Here is a 23,574-nt window from a genome sequence, read left to right as displayed (position 1 = left end):
AAAACACTAACTTAAAAAGATATATGTACCCCATTGTTCACTGTAGCATTATTTACAATAGCCACAATATGGAAGTGTCCTAAGTGTCCACTGATAGATGAATGGACACATCTCAGTCATATGCCACATCTCAGTCATAAAAAAACTGACACATCTCAGTCATAAAAAAAGAATGGTATCTTCCCATTTGTGAAAACATGGATGGACCTTTAGGGTATTATGGTAAATGAAATAGCTCAGACAGAGAATGACAAATACCATATGATCTCATTTATACATGCAATCTAAATAGAAAACAAATGAAGAAACAACAAAACAGAAACTTCCTCATAGGTACAGAGAACACAGTGGTTGTTGCCAGAAAAAAGGGTTGTGGGGGTTTGCATGAAATAGGTGAAGGGTATTAAGAGGTAAAAACTTCCAGTTATAAAATAAATAAGTCACAGTGATGTAATGTACCTTGTAGAGAATATATTCAATAATTGTAATAACTTTGTATGGTGACAGATTGTAACTAGACATATCATGGTGATCATTTTGTAATGTTTAAAAATATTGAATCACTATGTTGTACATCTGAAACTAATGTAATATTATAAGTCAATTAAATAACATCAATAAAAAAACATCAATAAAAAAAGAAACTTAAATCCACAGAAAAAATAGCATCATAGAAGGAATATGTGAATGTAAAATAAAAAGTTTTATTTTCTTGTTCTTCATTGATCTAACTGATAATGTTTTCAATCAAATTAACAATACCAATAATGCATTATATATATTTATACATATATATACTTATATATGTTTCTGTATAAATAAGATGAATGACAGCAATGATACAAGGAAAGGGAGAGAATAATTAGGATTTTTTTGTTATTATAAGGTACCTGTACTACCTGTGAGGTAGTATAGTGTTATTTTAAACTGTACTTGGCTTAGTTGTAAATGCATTTTGCAAACTCTAGGGCAACCAGTAAAAAAAAGGAAAAAAAAAAAGCAAAAAAACTAAAACTGATATACTAAGAAAGGAGAGAATATGGAATTATATGCCCAAATACAAACACAAAATGCAGAAAAAGGAAAAAAGACAAAAATGAGAACAAAGACAACAAATAGGAAATAGTAACAAATATGGTAGATGTAAGTCCAACTACATCAAGAATTACTTTGAACAGCAATAGTCTAAATACACCAATTGAAAGACAAAGATTTTTGGAATGGATCATAAAGCAAGACACAAATACCTGTGGTTTAAAAGAAATGCACTTTAAATAGAAAAGCACATATAGATTATAAATAAATGGATGACGAAAAATGTATCATGCTAACACTAGTCAAAAGAATGTGGGAGTAGCTATAATAATTTCAAATACAGCAGAATTTTTTTTTCTAAAACTCAGGTGGAAATTATAACATTTTTTAAAATTAATTAATTAATTAATTTATTTATTTTTGGCTGTGTTGGGTCTTCATTTCTGTGCGAGGGCTTTCTCTAGTTGTGGCGAGAGGGGGCCACTCTTCATCGTGGTGCATGGGCCTCTCACTGTCGCGGCCTCTCTTGTTGCGGAGCACAGGCTCCAGACGTGCAGGCTCAGTAGTTGTGGTGCACGGGCCTAGCTGCTCTGCGACATGTGGGATCTTCCCAGACCAGGGCTCAAACCCGTGTCCCCTGCATTGGCAGGCAGATTCTCAACCACTGCACCACCAGGGAAGCCCCTAAATACAGCAGAAATTTTAGAGAAAGAAAAGTTACCAGAGATGAAGTGAGGTCGTACACAATGATGAAGTGGTGAAAAAGATATAACTGCTTGTCATAACAAAACTATAAGAAATAAATTCTTGTTGTTTATGAGCTGCTCTGTCTATAGTACTTGGTTATAGCATCCTGAAAAGACTAAGACACATATGATCCAACAATAGCACTCCTTGGTATTAACCCAATGGAGTTCAAAGCTTATGTCCACATAATAAACTGCACACGGGTGTTTATAGCAGCTTTCTTTATAATTGCCATAGTCTTAGAAGCAACCAAGATGCCCCTCAGTAGGTTAATGGATAAATAAACTGTAGTACATCCAGACAATGGAATTTTATTCAGTACCATAAAGAAATGAGCTATCAAGTCATAAAAAAAGACAACAGAAACTTATGTGCCTGTTACTAAGTGAAAGAATTCAGTCTGAAAAGCTACATACTGTATGATTCCAACTACATGACATTTTTGCAAAGGCAAAAATGGAGATACTATGGAGACACTAAAGAGATCAGTGATTACCAGGGCTTCGGGGGAGGGAAGGATGAATAGGTGGAGCACAAAGAACTTTTAGGGCAGTGAAACTACTCTGTATGATACTGTAAGAGTGAATAAATGTCATTATGCGTTTGACAAAATCCATAGAATGTGCAACACCAGAAGTGAACACTAATGTGAACTAAGCACTTTGGGTTATAATGTTGTGTCATTGTAGGTTCATCAATTATAATGAATGCACCATTTTGGTAAAGGATGTTGATAATGGGAAAGGCTATGCATACATGGGGTGCAGGAGGTATACCTTTGTATCTTATGCTCAATTTTCCTGTGAACCTAAAACTGCTATAAAAATAAAATATATTAAAATGTATATTGTAAACTCTAGAAAAAGCAGTATGAAAATTTTAAAAAGTATAATTGACACATAAAAGGAAGAGATACAATGAAATAATATTAAATGCTCAGTTATAAGCAGAGAAGGCAGAAAAAGAAATAAGGGATAAATATATAGAAAACCATTACCTAAATGGTAGGTATTAATCCAACTATATCTATAGTCACTTTGAATGTGAATGATCTAAGTATATGAAGTAAAGTAGAGTGAATACCAAAGCAAACCCAATTATATGTCTTTTACAAAAAAGTCTCATTCAGTATAAAATCACAGAAATCTAAATGTACAGAGATGGAGAATATATGTCATGCTAATACTAATTAAAATAAATCTGGAGTAGCTATATTAATTTCAGAAAAAAACCCAGACTTTCCAAAAAGGAATATTATCAGTGATGAAGAGGGACATTACATAATATTAAAGGGTTCAATTCTCCAGTACATCATACAGTTCTAAACATGCATGCACCCAACAACAGAATATTAAAATACATGAGGTAGAAATGATAAATCTGAAAAAAGATAAAGACAACTCCACTATTACAGTTGGTGACTTCAACACCCCTCTTTCAATAACTTATAGACCTAAGCATGCAGAAAATTAGTAATAATGTAGATGACCTGAACAGCACTATCAATCAGCTTGATCTACTTTATATTTATATCAATATTATACTCCATCCAACAACAACAGAGCACACATTCTTCTTGACCTCTCATGGACCATTCACCAGGACACACTGCATTCTGGTTCATAAAACACACTAAAATAATTTTAAAGATTTGAATCACAAAGAGTATATTTTTTAGATCACAATATAAGATAGAAGTCAGTAACATAAAGATAGCTGGAAAATCCCTAAATATTTGGAGATTACACAGCAAACCCCTAAATAGCCCATGGGGTCAGAGAAAAATTCTCAAGAGAAATTAAAAAATATTTTGAAGTAAGTGAGAATGAAAAGAATATATATATCAAAATTTTTGAGGTGCAGCAAAAACTGTTCTATAGAAATGTGTAATATTAGAGGTACATATTAGAAAAGAAGAAAGATATAAAATCAAGTAATATAAGCTTCACATTAAGAAACTAGAGAAAACTGTAATTTGAACCTAGACATTAGAAGAAAAGGAATAACATAAAGTAGTACAGTAATCAATAAAGTTAAAAGCAAGAAAAATACAGAAAATAAATGTAAGCAAAAGTTTTGTTCTTTGATAAGATCAATAAAATGGATAAAGCTCTAATAATGCTAACTGGGAAAAAATAAAGATAACAAAAATAATCAATATATGAAAGAGAAAAGATATAACTACTCATACCAAGGATATTAAGAGTATAATAAAAGAATACTATGAACAACTACATGTCCACAGATTTGATAACTTTCATGAAATGGACCAATTCCTTTAAATACACAAACTACCCAAATCCACAGAAGGAGAAATATATAACCTGCATATCCCAAAATCTATTAAAGGAATTGAAACAATGAATATTAACTCTCCAAAAAAGAAAATGCTAAGCTCAGATTATCTCACAGTTGAATTTATCAAATATTTATGGAAGAATAACACCATTTCTCCACAATTTCTTCTGGATTATAGAATCAGAATGTGTACATCCTAAATCATACCATGAGGCCAGCATTACTCTAATCAGCATTATCAAAACCAGAAAAAAGATATTACAGGAAAGGAAAACTGCAGACCAATGTCTCTCATAAACACAGAGGCAAAAACCTTCAACAAATCATTAACGAATAGAATCCAACAATGTATAAAAATAATTATACAAGTGAGATTTATCCCAGATTTGATAGGTTGGTTCAACACTCAATAATCAGTTGACTAAAGTAGAAAAGTTAAGTGGTCATATTAATAGGTGCAGAAAAATCATTTGACAAAATCCAACACCCATGCATAGTAAAAACTTTTAGCAAACTGAGAATAAGAAGAATGTTCTTCAACTTGATAAAGGACAACTCTAAAGAACTACAGCTCACATCATATTTAATGGTGATAGACAGGATTTCTCCTGAGAATGGGGAAAGGCAATGATGTCTTCTCTCACTATTTCTCTTCAACATTTTACTGGAAGTCCTAGGTAGCATAATAAGATAATAATTTTAAAAATGTATAATAGATTGGAAAGGAGGAAATAAAACAGTAATTATTTGCAGATGACACGTTTCAATTGCCTACCTATAAAAAAATAAATGTCAGGAACTAAAAAGAAGTGTATCAAGGTTGCAGGATGCAAGGTTGAAATACAGAAGTCAGTTTATTTTCCTATATGAAAGAAATGAACAATTGGAATTGAAATTTAAAAATTTGCACTCCTATGTTTTTTCCTATATTATTCACAGTAGCTAGATTATGGAAACAACCTGTTATCAATAGATGAGTGGATAAAGAAATATTATATATATATATATATATATATATATTCTTTAGTCTTATAAAATGGAAAATAGGAGTAGGAAATCCTGCCATTTGTGACATCATGGATAAACCTGGAGGATAATTTTTTTGTTGTTATTGTTGTTTATGGTTTTGTTTTTTTAACATCTTTATTAGAGTATAATTGCTTTACAATGGTGTGTTAGTTTCTGCTTTATAACAAAGTGAATCAGTTATACATATACAAATATCCCCATATCTCTTCCCTCTTGGGTCTCCCTCCCTCCCACCCTCCTTATCCCACCCTTCTAGGTGGTTACAAAGCCCCGAGCTGATCTCCATGTGCTATGCGGCTGCTTCCCACTAGCTATCTATTTTACATTTGGTAGTGTATATATGTCCATGCCACTCTCTCACCCTGTCACATCTCACCCCTCCCCTTCCCCATATCCTCAAGTCCATTCTCTAGTAGGTCTGAATCTTTATTCCTGTCTTGCCCCTAGGTTCTTCATAACCATTTTTGTTGTTGTTGTTGTTGTTTAGATTCCATATATATGTGTTAGCATACGGTATTTGTTTTTCTCTTTCTGACTTAACTTCATTCTGTATGACAGACTCTAGGTCCATCTATCTCACTAAAAAATAACTCAATTTTGTTTCATTTTATGGCTGAGTAATATCTCATTGTATATATGTGCCACATCTTCTTTATACATTCATCTCTTGATGGACACTTAGGTTGCTTCCATAGCCTGGCTACTGTAAATACAGCTGCAATGAACATTGCAGTACATGAGTCTTTGAATTATGGTTTTCTCAGGGTATATGCCCAGTAGTGGGATTGCTGGGTAGTATGGTAGCTCTATTTTTAGATTTTTAAGGAACCTCCATACTGTTCTCCATAGTGGCTCTATCAATTTACATTCCCACAAACAGTGCAAGAGGGTTCCCTTTTCTCCACACCCTCTCCAGCATTTATTGTTTGTAGATTTTTTGATGATGGCCATTCTGACTGGTGTCAGATGATACCTCACTGTAGATTTGACTTGCATTTCACTAATGATTAGTGATGTTGAGCATCCTTTCATGTGTTTGTAGGTAATCTGTATATCTTCTTTGGAGGAATGTCTATTTAGGTCTTCTGCCCATTTTTGGATTGGGTTGTTTGTTTTTTTCATATTGAGCTGCAAGAGCTGCTTGTATATTTTGGAGTTTAATCCTTTGTCAGTTGCTTCGTTGGCAAATATTTTCTCCCATTCTGAGGGTTGTCTTTTCCACTTGTTTATGGTTTCCTTTGCTGTGCAAGAGCTTTTAAGTTTCATTAGGTCCCATTAGTTTATTTTTGTTTTTATTTCCTTTCTCTAGGAGGTGGGTCAAAAAGGACCTTGCTGTGATTTATGTCATAGAGTGTTCTGCCTATGTTTTCCTCTCAGAGTTTAATGGTGTCTGGCCTTACATTTAGGTCTTTAATCCATTTTGAGTTAATTTTTGTGTATGGTGTTAGGGAGTGTTCTAATTTCATTCTTTTACATGTAGCTGTCCAGTTCTCCCAGCACCACTTACTGAAAAGGTTGTCTTTCCTCCGCTGTATAGTCTTGCCTCCTTTATCAAAGATAAGGTGACCATATGTGCGTGGGTTTATCTCTGGGCTTTCTATCCTGTTCCATTCATCTGTATTTCTGTTTTTGTGACAGTACCAACTGTCTTGATTACTGTGGCTTTGTATTATAGTATGAAGTCAGGGAACCTGATTCCTCCAGCTCTGTTTTTCTTTCTCAAGATTGCTTTGGCTATTTGGGATCTTTTGTGTTTCCATACAAATTGTGAAATTTATTGTTCTAGTTGTGTGAAAAATGCCAGTGGTAGTCTGATAGTGATTGCATTGAATTTGTAGATTGCTTTGGGTAGATAGTCATTTTCACAATGTTGATTCTTCCAACCCAAGAAAATAGTATATCTCTCTATCTGTTTGTACCATGGTTAATTTCTTTCATCAGTGACGTATATTTTTGCATACAGGTGTTTGTCTCCTTAGGTAGGTTTTTTCCTATGTATTCTATTCTTTTTGTTGCAATGGTAAATGGGAGTGTTTCCTTAATTTCTCTTTCAGATTTTTCATCATTAGTGTATAGGAATGCAAGAGATTTCTGTGCGTTAATTTCGTATTCTGCTACTTTACCAAATTCACTGATTAGCTCTAGTAGTTTTCTGGTAGCATCTTTAGGATTTTCTATGTATAGTATTATGTCATCACCAAACAGTTACAGTTTTAGTTCTTCTTTTCCGATTTGGATTCCTTTTATTTCTTTTTCGTCTCTGATTGCTGTGGCTAAACATTCCAAGACAATGTTGAAAAGTAGAGGTGAGGGTGGGCAACCTTGTCTTGTTCCTGATCATAGAGGAAATGGGTTCAATTTTTCACCATTGAGAAAGATGTCGGCTTTGGGTTTGTCATATATGGTCTTTATTATGTTGAGCTAGGTTCTCTCTATGCTTACTTTCAGGAAGTTTTTTATCATAAATCCTGTTGAGTTTTGTCAAAAGCTTTTTCTACATGTATTAAAATGATCATTTTGTTTTTCTCCTTCAATTTGTTAAAATGGTTTATCACAATGATTGATTTGTGTATATGAAGAATACTTGCATTCCTGGGATAAACCTCAGTTGATCATGGTGTATGATCCTTTTAATGCGCTGCTGGAATCTGTTTGCCAATATTTTGTTGAGGATTTTTGCATCTATGTTCATCATTGATATTGACCAGTAGTCTTCTTTCTTTGTGACACCTTTGTCTTGTTTTGGTATCAGGGTGATGGTGGCCTCGTAGAATGAGCTTGGGAGTGTTCCTCCCTCTGCTTTATTTTGGAAGAGTTTGAGAAGGATAGGTGTTAGCTCTACTGCAAATGTTTGACAGAATTAGCCTGTGAAGCCATCTGATCCTGGGTTTCTGTTTGTTGGAAGACTTTTAATCACAGTTTCAATTTCAGTGCTTGTAATTTGTCTGTTTATAATTTCTATTTCTTCCTGGTTCAGTCTCAGAAGGTTGACCTCTTCTAAGAATGTGTCCATTTCTTCCAGGTTGTCCATTTTATTGGTATATAGTTGTTTGTAGCAATCTCTCATGATCCTTTGTATTTCTGCAAGGTCAGTTGTTACTTCTCCTTTTTCTTTTCTAATTCTTTTGATTTGAGTCTTCTCCCTGTTTCTCTTGATGAGTCTGGTTAATGATTTATCCATTTTGTTTATCTTCTCAAAGAACCAGCTTTTAGTTTAATTGATCTTTGCTATTGTTTTCTTCAATTCTTTTTCACTTTTTTATGAGCTGATCTTTACGATTTCTTTCTGCTAACTTTGTGGTTTTTTGTTCTTCTTTCTCTAATTGCTTTACGTGTAAGATTAGGTTGTTTATTTGGGATGTTTCTTGTTTATTGAGGTAGGATTAAATTGCTATAAACTTCCCTCTTAAAACTGCTTTTGCTGCATCCCATAGGTTTTGGGTCGTCGTGTTTTCATTGTCATTTGTTTCGTGGTATTTTTTGATTTCCTCTTTTATTTCTTCAGTGATCTCTTGGTTGTTTAGTAGCGTATTGTTTAGCCTCCATATGTTTTTATTTTTTACAGTTGTTTTTCTGTAATTGATATCTAGTCTCACAGAGCTGTGGTCAGAAAAGATACTTGACATCATTTCAATTTTCATAAATTTACCAGGGCTTTATTTGTGACCCAAGATATGATCTATCCTGGAGAATGTTCCATGGGCACTAGAGAAGAAAGTGTATTCTGTTGTTTTTGGATGGAATGTCCTATAACTATCAATTAAGTCCATCTTGTTTAATGTATCACTTAAACCTTGTGTTTCCTTATTTATTTTCATTTTAGATAATCTGTCCATTGGTGAATATGGGTTCTTAAAGTCCCCTTGTATTATTATGTTTCTATTGATTTCCCCATTTATGGCTGTTAATATTTGCCGTGTGTATTGAGATGCTCCTTTGTTGGTGCATAAATATTTACACTTGTTATATCTTCTTCTTGGATTGATCCTTTGTTCATTATGTAGTGTCCTTCTCTTACAATAGTCTTTATTTTAAAGCCTTTTTTGTCTGATATGAGAATTGCTACTCCAGCTTTCTTTTCATTTCAATTTGCATGGAATTTCTCTTTCTATCCCATCACTTTCAGTCTGTATGCGTCCCTAGGTCTGAAGTGAGTCTCTTGTAGACAGCATATGTACAGGTCTTGTTTTTGTATCCATTCAGCAAGCCTATGTCTTTTAGTTGGAGCATTTTATCCATTTAGATTTAAGGTAATTTTCCATATGTATGTTCCTATTGCCATTTTCTCAATGGTTTTGTGTTTGTTTTTGCACATCTTTTCCTTCTCTTGTGTTTCTTGCCTAGATAATTTCATTTACCATTTGTTTCAAAGCTGGTTTGCTGGTGCTGCATTCTCTTAGCTTTTGCTTATTTGTAAAGGGTTTAATTTGTCTCTCAAATGTGAATCAGATCCTTGCTGGGTAGAATAATCTTGGTTGTAGGTTTTTCTGTTTCATCACTTTAAATGTGTCCTGCCACTTCCTTCTGCCCTACAGAGTTTCTGCTGAAAAATCAGCTCTTAACCTTTTGGGGATACCCTTGTATATTATTTTTTGCTTTTCCCTTGCTGCTTTTAATATTTTTTCTTTGTATTTAATTTTTGATAGTTTGATTAATATGTGTGTTGGAATGTTTCACCTTGGATTTATCCTGTATGGGTCTCTCTGTGCTTCTGGGACTTGATTGACTATTTCCTTTCCCATATTAGGGAAGTTTTCAACCATAATGTCTTCAAATATTTTCTCAGCCCCTTTCTTTTTCTCTTCTTCTTCTGGGTCTCCTATAATTTGAATGTTGGTGTATTTAATATTGTCCCAGAAGTCTCTGAGACTGTCCTCAATTATTTTCACTCTTTTTTCTTTATTCTGCTCTGCAGTAGTTATTTCCACTATTTTATCTTCCAGCACACTTATCCATTCTTCTTCCTCAGTTATTCTGCTATTGATTCCTTCTAGAGAATTTTAAATTTCATTTATTGTGTTGTTCATCATTGTTTGTTTGTTCTTTAGTTCTTGTAGGTACTTGTTAAATGTTTATTGTATTTTCTCTATTCTATTTCCAAGATTTTGCATCATGTTTCCTATCATTACTCTGAATTCTTTTTCAAGTAAACTGTCTATTTCCTCTTCATATTTTTGGTCTGGTGGGTTTTTACCTTGCTCCTTCATCTGCTGTATATTTCTCTGTTTTCTCATTTTGCTTAGCTTACTGTGTTTGGGGTCTCCTTTTAGCAGGTTACAGGTTCATAGTTCCCAATGTTTTTGTTGTCTGCCCCCAGTTGATAATGTTGGTTCAGTATATTTTGTATGCTTCCTGGTGGAGGAGACTGGTGCCTCTGTTCTGGTGAATGAGGCTGGATCTTGTCTTTCTGGTGTTTAGGATCACATTTGGTGGTGTGTTTTGTGGTGTCTTTGAACCTCTTATGATTTTAGATAGCCTCTCTGCTTATGGGTGGGATTGTGTTCCTTCCTTGCTATTTGTTTGACATGGTGTGTCTAGCATTGAGGCCTGCTGGTCATTGAGTGGAGCTGGGTCTTAGTGTTGAGACAGAGATCTCTGGGAGAGCTCTTGCTGATTGATATTACACAGGGCTGGGAAGTCTCTGGTGGTCCAGTGTCCTGAACTCGCCTTTCCCATCACAGAAGCGTCGGCCTGACACCTGGCCAGATCCCCAAGACCCTGTCAGCCACACAGCTCGTGTTGCTAGAAGATCCACATTTCATTTGGAAAGAAAATAAATCTGGCAATCTCATTTCAGGCCTAGCCCATTCACTTTTTTTCCCTTTGTGCTTTGTCTGTTTCACTTACTCATCACGGACCCTGTGCAGAGGCCTTGCCCCAGCCCTTCAGGCCAGATATCCTCGTGCAATGGCTGAGCTGACACTTCAGCTCGGGGTGTGCACTGAACCTCCTCAGAGGACACTCACCTCAAGATGGTGGTGGGCCATGCGCAGAGACACTACATACACCCTACAGTGTCTGACCATATTTTTTAACCCGCTATCACAAAAGACATTTTATATAAGTCAACTCTAAGCCTGCTTTTGAAAAGTATGGCAAAGCTAATTGAATATGGAGCCAGTCAAGAAATATGATCAAATGCCTATGTCTCCATTGAACAATGCCTCAGTCTGTCTAAAACATAAAGCAATAGGAAATTGTAGGCTGGGGACATTCCTAATCTGTGCATGGGGCTTGAAACAACAGAAGCAAGAAATGACTGAAACAAGAAAACAGTGGCATGTTCCAAAATGCTTTGCACTTTATAGCTCAGTAATGCTGTCCTTTATTTCATGTCTTGCAGGTTCTATCAGTCATTCCCCCTGTTCTATTAAATGTTTGTAAAATCTTGTCTGAATTGAGAAAGACTGAATTTTGATGGAAATTAAAAAGCCATATCTATCCCCGCAATTGCCACTATGTGTGCACAAATTTTTTTCACACACACACTGACTTATGACCCATATTTTAACCCTTTGATGAATATTCAAGATTACTAATAGAACTTGCTTTCTAGCTCAAAATATTTTTTAGTATTTAAAGGCTGAGTTCAACTTAATAAAATTTGGTATGATTTGTAACATACTAAAAGATCTTTTCCCTGCCTGTCTACCCTGTTTCTCCTACTCTTGCTGCCACCATTAACTTTTTCAAATACCTTTCCATGATAGTTAATACCCACAATTAGAGTTCAACTTACACAAGCATAGTTAATAATCTAAGTTGGATCATCGCCTCCAGGTGATCCTTACTAAGATAACAGACATGATTAGGAATGGAGCAGCAGAGGTTAAGATCCTGATTGAATGGTAAGTTTTGATGGAGAAGGGGAAGCAGAAAAGTTTTCAGATACGAGGCTTTATTGGGGTCATATGATGAGGTATGATTTTGGAGACCATACATAGTAAGTTGTGGCAATGAAGCCTTTAAGCATTCCAAAGTCACATCAAAATTTCATTATAAGATAGCTCTTTATAGGGAAAATAATCGTTAGCAAAGTGCTCAGATCTTGAAAGTACTAGCCAGAGTGAAACAAAATGAAAAAAAAATACTCTCTGTATTTCTCTGGGTGTGTTGTGTGTGTGTACATACATATATATTTCGCTTGACTATAGTGCTTGACTATAGTGATGCTTTATATATATTACTTCTGATTCTAGTGCTGATTGCACTAGCCTGTGAGTTAGGCATAGAGGGTCTAATTACACCTTTTTTGTTTTCTTGTTATTTAAAATATGTGGTAAGCAGAGCACAAGAGAGATTAATAGCCTTTTCAAAGTCATACAGCTAGTTAATGTTAGAACCAGTACTAAACCAAAATTCTGAGTATGTCTCAGTTTTCAAATTGTGCTCCAAGTTTTCCGAGTGTTTCTGGGAAATTTTAGTGGTTGTTGCAAGAGGACAGGAACAAGAGACAGTGAGTGGGTCTGAATAGCTCTTACTTTGTCTCTCTGTGTATCGAGAGGTCACTCTTCTTAGTTTATTTGTTTTAACTTGGACCCCTTCCCACTTCTCTCTGACGCCCTTTGCCTCACCTTCTTCCTGATTTAAACTCAACTTGGGCTCCATTGTCCAGAAACGTGAAGCCACAGCTGAAATGTAAAGAAAATAATATTGATATTGAACTTCCAAGGTCCCAGGTCCTAGCATAAATCTTGTATTTAGAAGAATACTTAGCTAGCCATTTCTCCTGTCACAAGAAGAGGAGAAAAGAACTCTCTGGGCTACAGAAGAGGCAATAAGGGTTTGGAGAGAATATAAAGTTAGAAATAACATGGGAACCCTGTCTAAGAACTGGGCAAGTAGGGAACATTTTGAGTTTGGATTTCCCCAAGAGAAAATATTTGAACTTCTTTCTCTGGTGAAACACAGAGGCTCATGCAAGACTCATAGAAAATTATTACTTTGAACACATCACGTTATAAGAATTGATAGTATGACATTTCGAACAGTTGGAGTATCAGAGATAGTTCCTTGGATTTCCTGAAGCTCTGGAGTGGTTAAATATACAGATATCCTATAGTTCCCAGGAGGCAGGTGCGGTAGTTAGCTGAGGAGGAAAGAAAGTCAGCTGACATACAGGGGATCTTCCGGTGGTATGCGAGAAGGCTATAGCAGAGGTCAAGAGTGGATAATCCAGCAAGGAGTCAGATAAGGACACCATTATGTCAAAATGATGCTAGCAAGCAAGGGAATGTAACCCAGTATTAGAAGTAGTTGCATATCATAAAACCAAGACAAATCAATATCTAGAGTAAGGTCAATGTGGCATTTGTATAAGCTTCTACTGTAAACTTAGAATATACCACAGGGAGAAAGAAGGGGCGACAGTGATACCATGAATTTAATCACATTCAAATTAAAATGACCGAGAAGAATAGTAAAAGTGACTGAGTTTGTATGAAAGTAACTTGATAACTATTTCTGATTCAAACAAATGGAGGCTCCAGTAGAAATTAATTTTAAGTTTTGAAAAATATGTTACATACTTAACACACCTAAGTTCATAGTACTATGAAATTTAAACATGGTGTTAATATATCAGCTTTCCATATAAGATTTTATTTTTAACAGAGACTAGCATCAAATGAAAAAAGAAAAAGAAAACAGGTCTGAATCTGCACGAGATTGACAGTCTGCCTCCTAAGGGGTAAAACACATTAGTGAAAAAATGCGCACATCAACTCCTAACAGTGCATGTACATGTTCCTCAGCATTACAAGGATGGTATAGGGTTATTAAGCTTTCAGGCTGGAAGGATTTAATGTTAAAATGAGGTTGGCCTTAAAAGTAACCTAGACTTATAGCTTTCTGTAACATTAGAGCTGGGTGTAACTTAAGGATCATCGTTTTCATTTTACTGATAAGAAAACTGAGATCAATATCAGCGAGATTCCTTGAACTCCTTAACCCTGTGCTCTGATTTTACAGCTATCAATAATGAAGGACTTTAGCTGAGTTCTAGGAAATGTCTGGCTTGGATTATATTCATGTTAAAAAATAAATGAGGGACTTCCCTGGTGGTCCCGTGGTTAAGACTTCAACTTCCAATGCAGGGGTGCAGGTTCGATCCCTGGTCAGGGAGCTAAGATCCCACATGCTTCACAGCCAAAAGGCAAAACATGAAAACAGAAGCAATATTATAACAAATTCAATAAAGACTTTAAAAATGGTCCACATCAAAAAAAAAAATCTTTAAAAATTAAAAAATAAATAAACAAGAGGTAAGAATAATATCCCATGGGATTATCATTACTTTGGAATATTATGAGAAATAAATGGATAATTTAATATAAAATATTTTAAAAACTGTTAATTACTATACAAATGTGAAGGATCTCTATTAATGCCATAAATGAAGTCATATGATGACTCAATGCACCACAGTGCCTAGGTTAGAATCTCCCAGATGGAGAAAATAATCTTTTTTTGGAGTTAATGGTGCAAGGTGAAAATGAAATTATTCCTTTAACATATGGAGGACAGCTATTTTAAACACTGCAGCATGCTTTGACTACCTTCTTCATTAGCTTAGCTTGCATGAAATCCACAAACTTTATTAGTGGTCATAAAATTATGAGGCCCTTCTCAGAAATGACTACAGAATTGGCCTCTGTGAACTTCCTCAGTCCTGCAGCCTGCTTCATATTGACCACAGCAATAGTAATTTTTAAATTATATCCAAATTTGACAGCCATTAATTTCAAATGACACATTGATTTTCATATTACTGCACAGAACTAAAAGGAGAGCCTGACAAGATGGTATTACCCACCTTTGTAACTTTGAAGATGTCAATCAAATCTTTTATAACTCTTCTTTGACAGCAACGTTCCTATGCTCTACAATAACAACATAGGCCATAGAGTCAAAAACAAGTCAGTAAAGACTACTTTTTTCTTTTATTACCTGTCAGACATGAAATTGATTTGCATATTTGCTTATTTTTAATTTGCTTTTGTTTTGTTTTCCAAATAAAATAATCACTTTTATTATAATGGATTTTGTTATATCTGCGAGTAAACACAGACAAAAAATAAACAAACAAAACAACACACCTATAAATAACCTGTTCTTTATAACAAATGGATTTTCTCCAGGCTGTGTCCAGATGTTACTGCTATGCATTTCTTTCACAAGAGCAGCTTGCTAAGAACTGTGCCTGATTGTCCCTGGCTCTGGCCCTGGCCCTACCAAATGTGATCATAATCCACAGTTACAGGTGTTAGCAGAGGTCCTCAGAATACCCACCATCTCTTGATTTTGATGATATTGCAATCTATGGTAGTGTAAAATGTGCAACATCAGGACTTGCTTGACCTGCACATTTTCCCCCTTTAGGGTCCTTATCTATCATATTGCAAAACACCTTTCTATCCTGCACCTTACATTACCTGTCTTTGGACCTATCTTGAGACGTGCTGAAAGCCTCATTGCGTTTGAGACACTGATTTACCCTGTAATGTATCGTGGATCAAAATTAGAGCAATATGTCATATGGCAGCTTTCCTCAGTTTTAAAGGGGGAAATTACAGTTTGTCCAGGAATCTACTGCTTCACTAATTTTGAATTCAGAGTAAATATTTATTTTCATTGTACCATATTGATTGCATCAGCAACTCATGTCGATCTCAAGCATCTCACCCTGACATTAAATATCTTTTAAAAGATATACTACTGTAAAAATGAAACAATACAAAGCAAAATGAAAAACTACCACTCTCTTCTCTCTGAGAGGTCCTTAGATTCAGGGATTTCTATACACAGCATATCAAGAGTTCATTAAGTCATTTGACAAGTATTCTCACAACACTTTTGAGGATAAAGTTTACTGGGTGACTGGTGAGACAGAAGTGCATGTTAATTCCTCCCTTGTCAGTGCAGGGCAAACTTGGTAAAAATCACACTTGTTAAAGAATATAGGTACATCTTGGGTGAAGGGTAGGTTTCTTAAACCACAAAATTGATTTCTTAGCATGTGAAATCAATGTGCTAAGTGTGCTCTTTAATGTTTCCTATATGTGTAGTGAATATGAATTCTTATCCTCTAGAAAGAGATAGGGAAATGGCAGCTGAGTGATCAAATGTCTGTGTCAGTGGTAGAGACAGAGTTCAAAGCTATTTCCATTTGTCCACTTTTATATCATCCTTTTCTAATCTGGCTTCCACAGTCCCTCATCACTTCACAAAACTGTTGTTTCTGAGATCATCAGTAATATCTGTATCCTCTAAACCAAGGACCACTTATCAGTCCTCAACTTACTTTACCTTTTTGAAACATTTTCTTCTTTTGGCTACCATGATTCCACACTCACCTAGAGGTAGCCTGCTTCTCTGTCTATCCCTATCAATGTCATTTCGGGATTCCAACTCTTCAAGGGCTCCTGAAGAATGAACTTTTCAAGTTATGGTTCAACATTCTTTTGAAATATCATTATGACCTCCCAGTTAATGAATAACAATTTCATCTTCTGTGTATTGTGATCACTCAAAGATCTCAATCTTTCCCTGAATGATTATCATGGTGAAAGTGATCTGAATGAGCCTTGGTTTGGAAATGAATATGGGTTACAATTGTCTTTGTTGAATCCACTCAAGACGCCACGTATTATATCCTAACTCAGGTCTCATAAGACACTGGCCATTTTCTACTATTTGGCAATTTTTAATTTCAAATTTAACTTAATAACAAATTGGAGCCATATTATCTCTTTGCACCTTCAAGTACATATAGCCCATTCTGATTCAGTTTACTTCTTGGTCAATAGATCAAACTCAGGCAAACTCAGGCTAAGTTCACCAAATTCTATGAAAATGGTCAAATCTGAATTACTATTGGGAATCTTTGAAGTAGGGTTCCTCTATTGAAGTCTCATATATGATCTCCATTTTTTTCAGATTTATCAGCCCACTTTAATTATATTTTTAGACTAGATTACTCCTTGAAGTATCACAGAACATAGATTAAGATACATTGATGAACATAGAGAAAAAAATCTCACAAGAAGTTACAGAACCAGATTTTGAAGCAGTAAATTAGCTGCATCTAAATGATTCTACCTTTATTTCCACGAAGAAAAACATATTGTAGAATTATTTTGTCGTCAACATGTTCTACTATCTGACATTGCTATGACTTTAATCAGTATATGAAAATCATTGAAACTGTAAATTCTGTCTTTGCTGTCATGCAAATTTGTACTGACCCAGTTGAAAATCACATTTTAAAAGTCTTGATTTTTTAATTTAAAAATATTGTCAAGCTGTATGCGAATTCAGTAACAGAATCTTTAAAAGTCTCATGGGGGAATCTAGCATAGCTTATTTTTAAGAGAGTTGTATTTTATTGTAAATGTTGGTTCTTTGTGCACAGCCTAACATATGTCACCAAAATGTGTTATCTCCCTAGGTAACTCTTGAGCAAAATCTGTCATGTTTTATAAGAATCTTGACTATTTTACTTTAAATTTTATTTTAACATCTGATTCTCAACTTGGGATATTTTATGCACTTGTATATAACCCTAGGTATTTTCTATGTTGTATTTTGTATTTAAAATGTAGAACACCAAGTCTTACTTGAATTATGCTTTATTTCTCTTATTATACTCTGAAGATTTTTTAAATGGAAACATATTTGATATATAACTGTGAATTTAAGGTATACAACATGTTGATTTGATACATTTTTATATTGTAATATGATTGCCATTGTAATAATAGCACTTTTATCACATCACATAGTTATCATTTAATTTTTTGTGGTTGTAATACTTAAGATCTCATTTCTTTGCAATTTTGATGATTATAATACAATATTATTGTCAATACGCACTGTATTGTGCATTAGATTGCTAGAACTTATTTACTACTCATTGTAAGTTTGTACACTTAAGAAACATGTCTCCAATTTCCCCACCCTCCAGTCCCTGGTAACCACCATTTTACACTGCTTTTTTGAATTTGGCTTTTTAGCTTTAATATATGAGTGATATCATACAATATTTGTCTTTCTCTGTCTGAGTTATCTCACTGAGCATAATGTCCTCAAGCCCCATCCATGTTGTTTCAAATGGCAGGATTTCTTTATTTTACATGGCTGAATAATATTTCATTGTGTGTGTGTGTGTGTGTGTGTGTGTGTGTGTGTGTGTGTATTACATCTTCTTTATCCGTTCACTTGTTGATGGGCACTTAGGTTGTTTCCATATCTTGCCTATTGTGAATAATACTGCAGTAAACATGGGAATGCAGACATCTCTTTGATATCCTATTTTTTATTTCCTTTGGATATACACCTAGAAGTAGAATTGCTGGATCATATGGTAGTTTTATTTTTAATTTTTTAAGGAAACTCCATACTGTTCTCCATAGTGGCTGCACCAATTTACATTCCCACCAACATTATACGGGGCTCCCTATTCTTCACATTCTCACCAAAACTCATTATCTGTCGTCTTGATGATAATAACCATTCTAATAGGTGTGAGGTGATATCTCATTGTAGTTTTGTTCTACATTTCCCTGATGATTAGTGGTGTTAAGCATCTTTTCATGTACTTGTTGACCATTTGTATGTCTTCCTTGGAAAGGTGTCTATTTAGTTCCTGTACCTATTTTTAATGGATTTTTTGTTATTGAAAATATTTTATTATTCACTCTCTTCACTTGATATTCTGGTTCATCATTATTATCTATCTTTTCTCTCCTCTTCTTGGATCCATAGTGTTTTATTTGCTTGTTTTATTTTCACCATTTGGTTTAAAGATAGTTTTGAACAGTGTTTAAGAGTACAGATTTTGGAGTTCAATGGCATAATAGTTAAAGCCCTAGGCGTGGAGTCAGACAGAAAAGTTTAAATCCTACTCTGCTAGTTACCGGCTATGTTATCTGAGACAAATTAGTTAAACTTTCTGACCCTCAATTTACACATCTATAAAATCGATATTACAATGCTTAGTTTACAGATATGTGTTCTCAATTAAAATAATTAATTGTGTACCTTTCACTTAGCATAATGCTTGGCACATAAACACATGATACATAGTAGCTGTTATTATTACTAATATTGTTATCATTAAAACAAATATTGGGGACAAAATATAGAATTTACATTAATGAAGTATTATATTAAATTATTAAAATATAATGTAATAAACACTTTTATAGCTAGCTTAGACAAAGAGATGCAAAGAGTTTACCAAATAAAAACTACTTTCAAAGAATCCACATATTGGTGTATTAAGGATGTAAAATCTAACCCTTGTGCTCATCTTTACTCCAAAGTAACATTTATTGAAGTCTTAGACTTTAAGAGGACCTGAAAAAGATGGTAACATGTTCCAAGTTTGGGGAACTTTGCCTATTTACTCTCATTTTACCTGTTCATTTATATTTGACCTCTTAGAGTCAGTAAAGTCTTTCTGAGAGATAGAAAGTAATATATAGGTTGCTTAACAAATGAAAACTCCAAAGGTAAAACTGCCTTCAGGAACAACTATATTTAGGGTTAAATGATGTTATCAGGACTCAGTCTCAGTTCACCTCTATGTTATGACTCTTCAGCTGAGTTGGCTTCATACTCACACTCTACGAAGTCAGAAGGTAGTGACACTGCAGTGCATACATCATCTCAGTTTTCTATCCAAGCAAAAGGAATAACAGCCTCTTTTCCAAAAATATCAGCAAAACTTTAATTGCATATGACTGGCTACAGTAGGACAGATATCCATCCTTAAAGTGATGACTGAGAACAGAGAAATGGTTTAGGCTAATCAGGATGTAACCTTGGAGGACTGGGATGGTCTCAGTCTTATACAGACCATATGGATTGAGAGTAAAGAAGAGGATAGTCCTCAAAGAAAATGCTAGGTACTTGTTTTAACAAAAGGGTATTGAGCAAAAAATAGATGTCTACTGTAGAGTGTGGAGAATACAGTCAATTATTATATAGTATCTTCATATGGTGACAGATTGGTAACTAGACTTATTATGGTGGTCATTTTGAAATGTATAGAAATATTGAATCACTATATTGTGTACCCGGAACAAACAAACTCATAGAAAAATAGATCAGATTTGTGGTTATCAGAGGTGGGGGAAGGGGGAGGGGAAATTGGATGAAGGCAGCCGAAAGGTAGAAACTTCCAGTTATAAGATAAATAAGTACTAGGGATGCAATGTACAATATGATAAATATAATTAACACTGCTGTATATTATATATAAAAGTTGTTAAGAGAGTAAATGTTAAGGGTTCTCATAACAAGGAAAAACATTTTTTTCTATTTCTTTAAATCTGTATCTATAAATCTGTATCTTTAAATCTCATCTATATGAGATGATGGATGTTCACTAAACTTATTGTGGTCTTCAGTTCATAATGTATGCAAGTCAAATTATTATGCTGTACACCGTAAACTTATACAGTGCTGTATGCCAATTATATATCAATAAAGCTGGAAGAAAGAAAAATATTTTTTCAAGCTGAAATGTTTAAAAGATATACCCAAAGATGACTTAAGCATCTAATGATCATATGGCTAGAAGAATTTCTCTGTTACACCACAACAAATTGATCAATAGCTTGATTTTATTTGGCCAATATGATTTTATCAACTATCACATGGAATTACAGATTATTCTCTTCATCAATTTTTATTGCATACTATATATTGGAACTGTGCCTAATACCCATTGTTGAAAGAGGTTAATTAATTATTTGTAAGTTACAGATGCCTAATTAATTTAAAGTCAATATCAGAAAAGTAAAATAAATAATGTCATTATTACCCATAACTTTTTCCAAGTATTACTCAAGGCTAAAAAAATTAAATAACTAAACTGTATAATTTGAATTTTCATACCTCATATCATATATTTGGTAAAAGTGGCAAACTGTCAGTAATATGTTTTTAAAGTCAGAAACAGAATAACAGAGTAAAGAGAAAATGACAAGACGATGCAAAATTGAAACAATAAAAGGGTGATTAAGGAGTTTAAAATTTTGGACTATTAACTTGAACTCAAATTCTAGAACCCACATTGTTACAGAATCAATTTGTACTTTGTTATCCTTTCTAACCTCACTCTTTAATGAAACTACTGGCTTTGGTGTGTGAATCATTCATTTTAAAAAGCTTTTGAAAATGAAGGTGAGATTTTTCAAAAAGTATGTATCATTCCATAAATATGCTTATCTTTAAAAGCTGCTCATCAATTTGTAACTTCTTATAAAACTTAACCATGGTCAGTGCTTTAGTAACTATTGAAAAGAAAGACCTGGTACCCATGGAAAATTCAATATGCTCCAAATTGTGCTACATGAAAAAAAAATTAAAATATAAAATAGAGATTAATAAGTCTAATTAACATTAAAAACTGGCAAGCTGTTAATGGAATAAGAAAAAGTGTCAAAGACAATATCTTTTTGGGGTAGTATAGTTTTATTTTCATTATTCTACTGCTTTTGCAATTCATGATTCAGGTTAAGCCAGAGACAAAAATTGGTAGATACAGTACTTATAATAGATCCTACATACCCATAAGGAAACTGTTATATATGGGCTTATGAAATTCATAAATTGAGTTTTCATTTTTAAGATGTCTCACAAATTCCACAGCCAACGACTACTGTCTTCATTTTCTTTTATGGAAAGGTGATATAATAAAAAATGTCCCAGGCCCAATGAAAACTCGGTCCTTTCAGGGGATGATTAAGGAGATAGACTTGGCACGTTGTTGATACTAACACAATAGAGTTTTTGGCCTAGGGATAAGAAAAAAGAGATATTCTCATGCTCTCATTCTCAACTAGGAAGTCTAGTTTAAGTAGACTGTGTAGCCATTGGCTTGAACATGGAATTAAGATAGTCATGAATAGCTTACAATCCAAGGAGAAAGGTTTAGTTTCTTGAGGTGAGAGTTTGGCTAATGCACCTAAAGGAGAGGTTTAACTCAGAATAGAAAGCTTCTGAATAAAGAACAATAACTATCAAGGCAAAGAGATGGAAATTTAAAGAGCTGTAAGCTTGTCATAGTGATAATGGAAGCACTTAGTAACAAATCTGGTGTCTGTTTTCCATTTTCCAAATTAGCAGGTCTATATTTATCCTAGGTCAGAATTCTAGGAACCTTAACTACTGGGAACATAAATGTAAATCAGAAACAAAATAGCTTCTAATCAGAAAATTTATATTATAAAGGTCCTGAATTTTACTCTGTGGGAGAAAGAGAGCCACCTCTTGACAAAATAGATAGATGTTAGGTAGATAGATAGATATAGATAGATAGATAGATAGATAGATGATAGAAGATAGATAGATACATAGATGATAGATAGATAAGATAGAAAGGTATAGATAGATAAATACATTTAAAAAATATAAAATTAGTGAAATAGACTGTGAATTATAGTAACAGGATATATTATCAACCTTGAGAAATGATTTATTAACTTCCACTGGGGACCTGTAAAGATAGAGAGGATTTTTAAGACAGACTTTCAGCCCTTCATCAGTTTTACCCAGTTTTATTTCCTTTTGCCTTTTCTGTTTGACTCTTCATTTCCTCCATTTTACTCATTATTTCCTATTCATCTTCAGTACTTATGTCACCTTATCTGCCCAGCACTTAACATCTTTTCTTGTAGTTTTTCCTCCTCCTATCTGTTCCTTTCTAACTGCAATTGTATACCAAATGTCTCTGTATTGATATCCCACTTTATATCTGCAGAATTCTCCTTCTTTTTCTCCCCAGAAATAAAGTTTCCAAAGGAAGAGACATTTGGAAAGTACAATTGAAGAATGGCTACAAGTCCAACAGCAGATCTTAGATAATCAGACCAGTGATGTAACATGCACTAAGTTTTTAATCAACGAGTTAAACATTTTCTGTTTAAACATTTTCGGCATGCTGCCAATATTTATAAAATATTCACAAATTAGGATTTTTAGAACCTATATCTTATTAACCAAAATGGAAATTTTCATCATCAAAGACTGATCCCTTGATGCTATGTAAATTCATACATTGTTTAGAAAAGAGCTACAGGAGATAAGATCATCACAGTTATTTTTATGGCCTGTAAAGAACAACTGTTAAAAGTGAGTCATGAAGGATTTACGAGTGTGACAATATGGTGGACTATATGTTTTAGAAAAGATCTCCTTTTACAAAATATCCAAAAATCTGGATAAAATATTTTTAAACAGTTAAATGTATTGTACAAATGTTAGGAAAGTAAAGGACGTGGTTAGAGGATAAAATTACTGAGAAAACATGAATCACCAAAACTATATTGAAGCCAAGCACTGTTCTTGTGTCATCTGTCAATTTCTTGTTTTCATGGGTCAGAAGCAGAGGAGAAGAGACAGAACCTAGGAACAAAGCAAGGTAGAAAATTGAATTGAGGGCCTCATATAAAGAAG

At 34.1% G+C, this 23,574-nt stretch overlaps 1 protein-coding gene across 1 annotated transcript in view; it reads left to right on the top strand.

Annotated features, from left to right (window-relative positions):
- The window catches only part of LOC309620732 (tigger transposable element-derived protein 1-like), a 69,941-nt gene that overhangs the window by 5,470 nt on the left and 40,897 nt on the right, over window positions 1-23,574 (top strand). Inside the window, exon 1 of the mRNA XM_082377598.1 lies at window positions 1-23,574. This exon is cut by the window's left edge and continues 5,470 nt beyond it. The gene's annotated coding sequence lies outside the window, so the exon portion shown is untranslated.

This window comes from Balaenoptera borealis, assembly GCF_965194805.1.
Source record: "Balaenoptera borealis genome assembly, chromosome: X".
NCBI lineage: Eukaryota > Metazoa > Chordata > Mammalia > Artiodactyla > Balaenopteridae > Balaenoptera > Balaenoptera borealis.
Note: the sequence above shows the minus strand (reverse complement) of the source record. Positions and strands in the feature narration are given on the sequence as shown.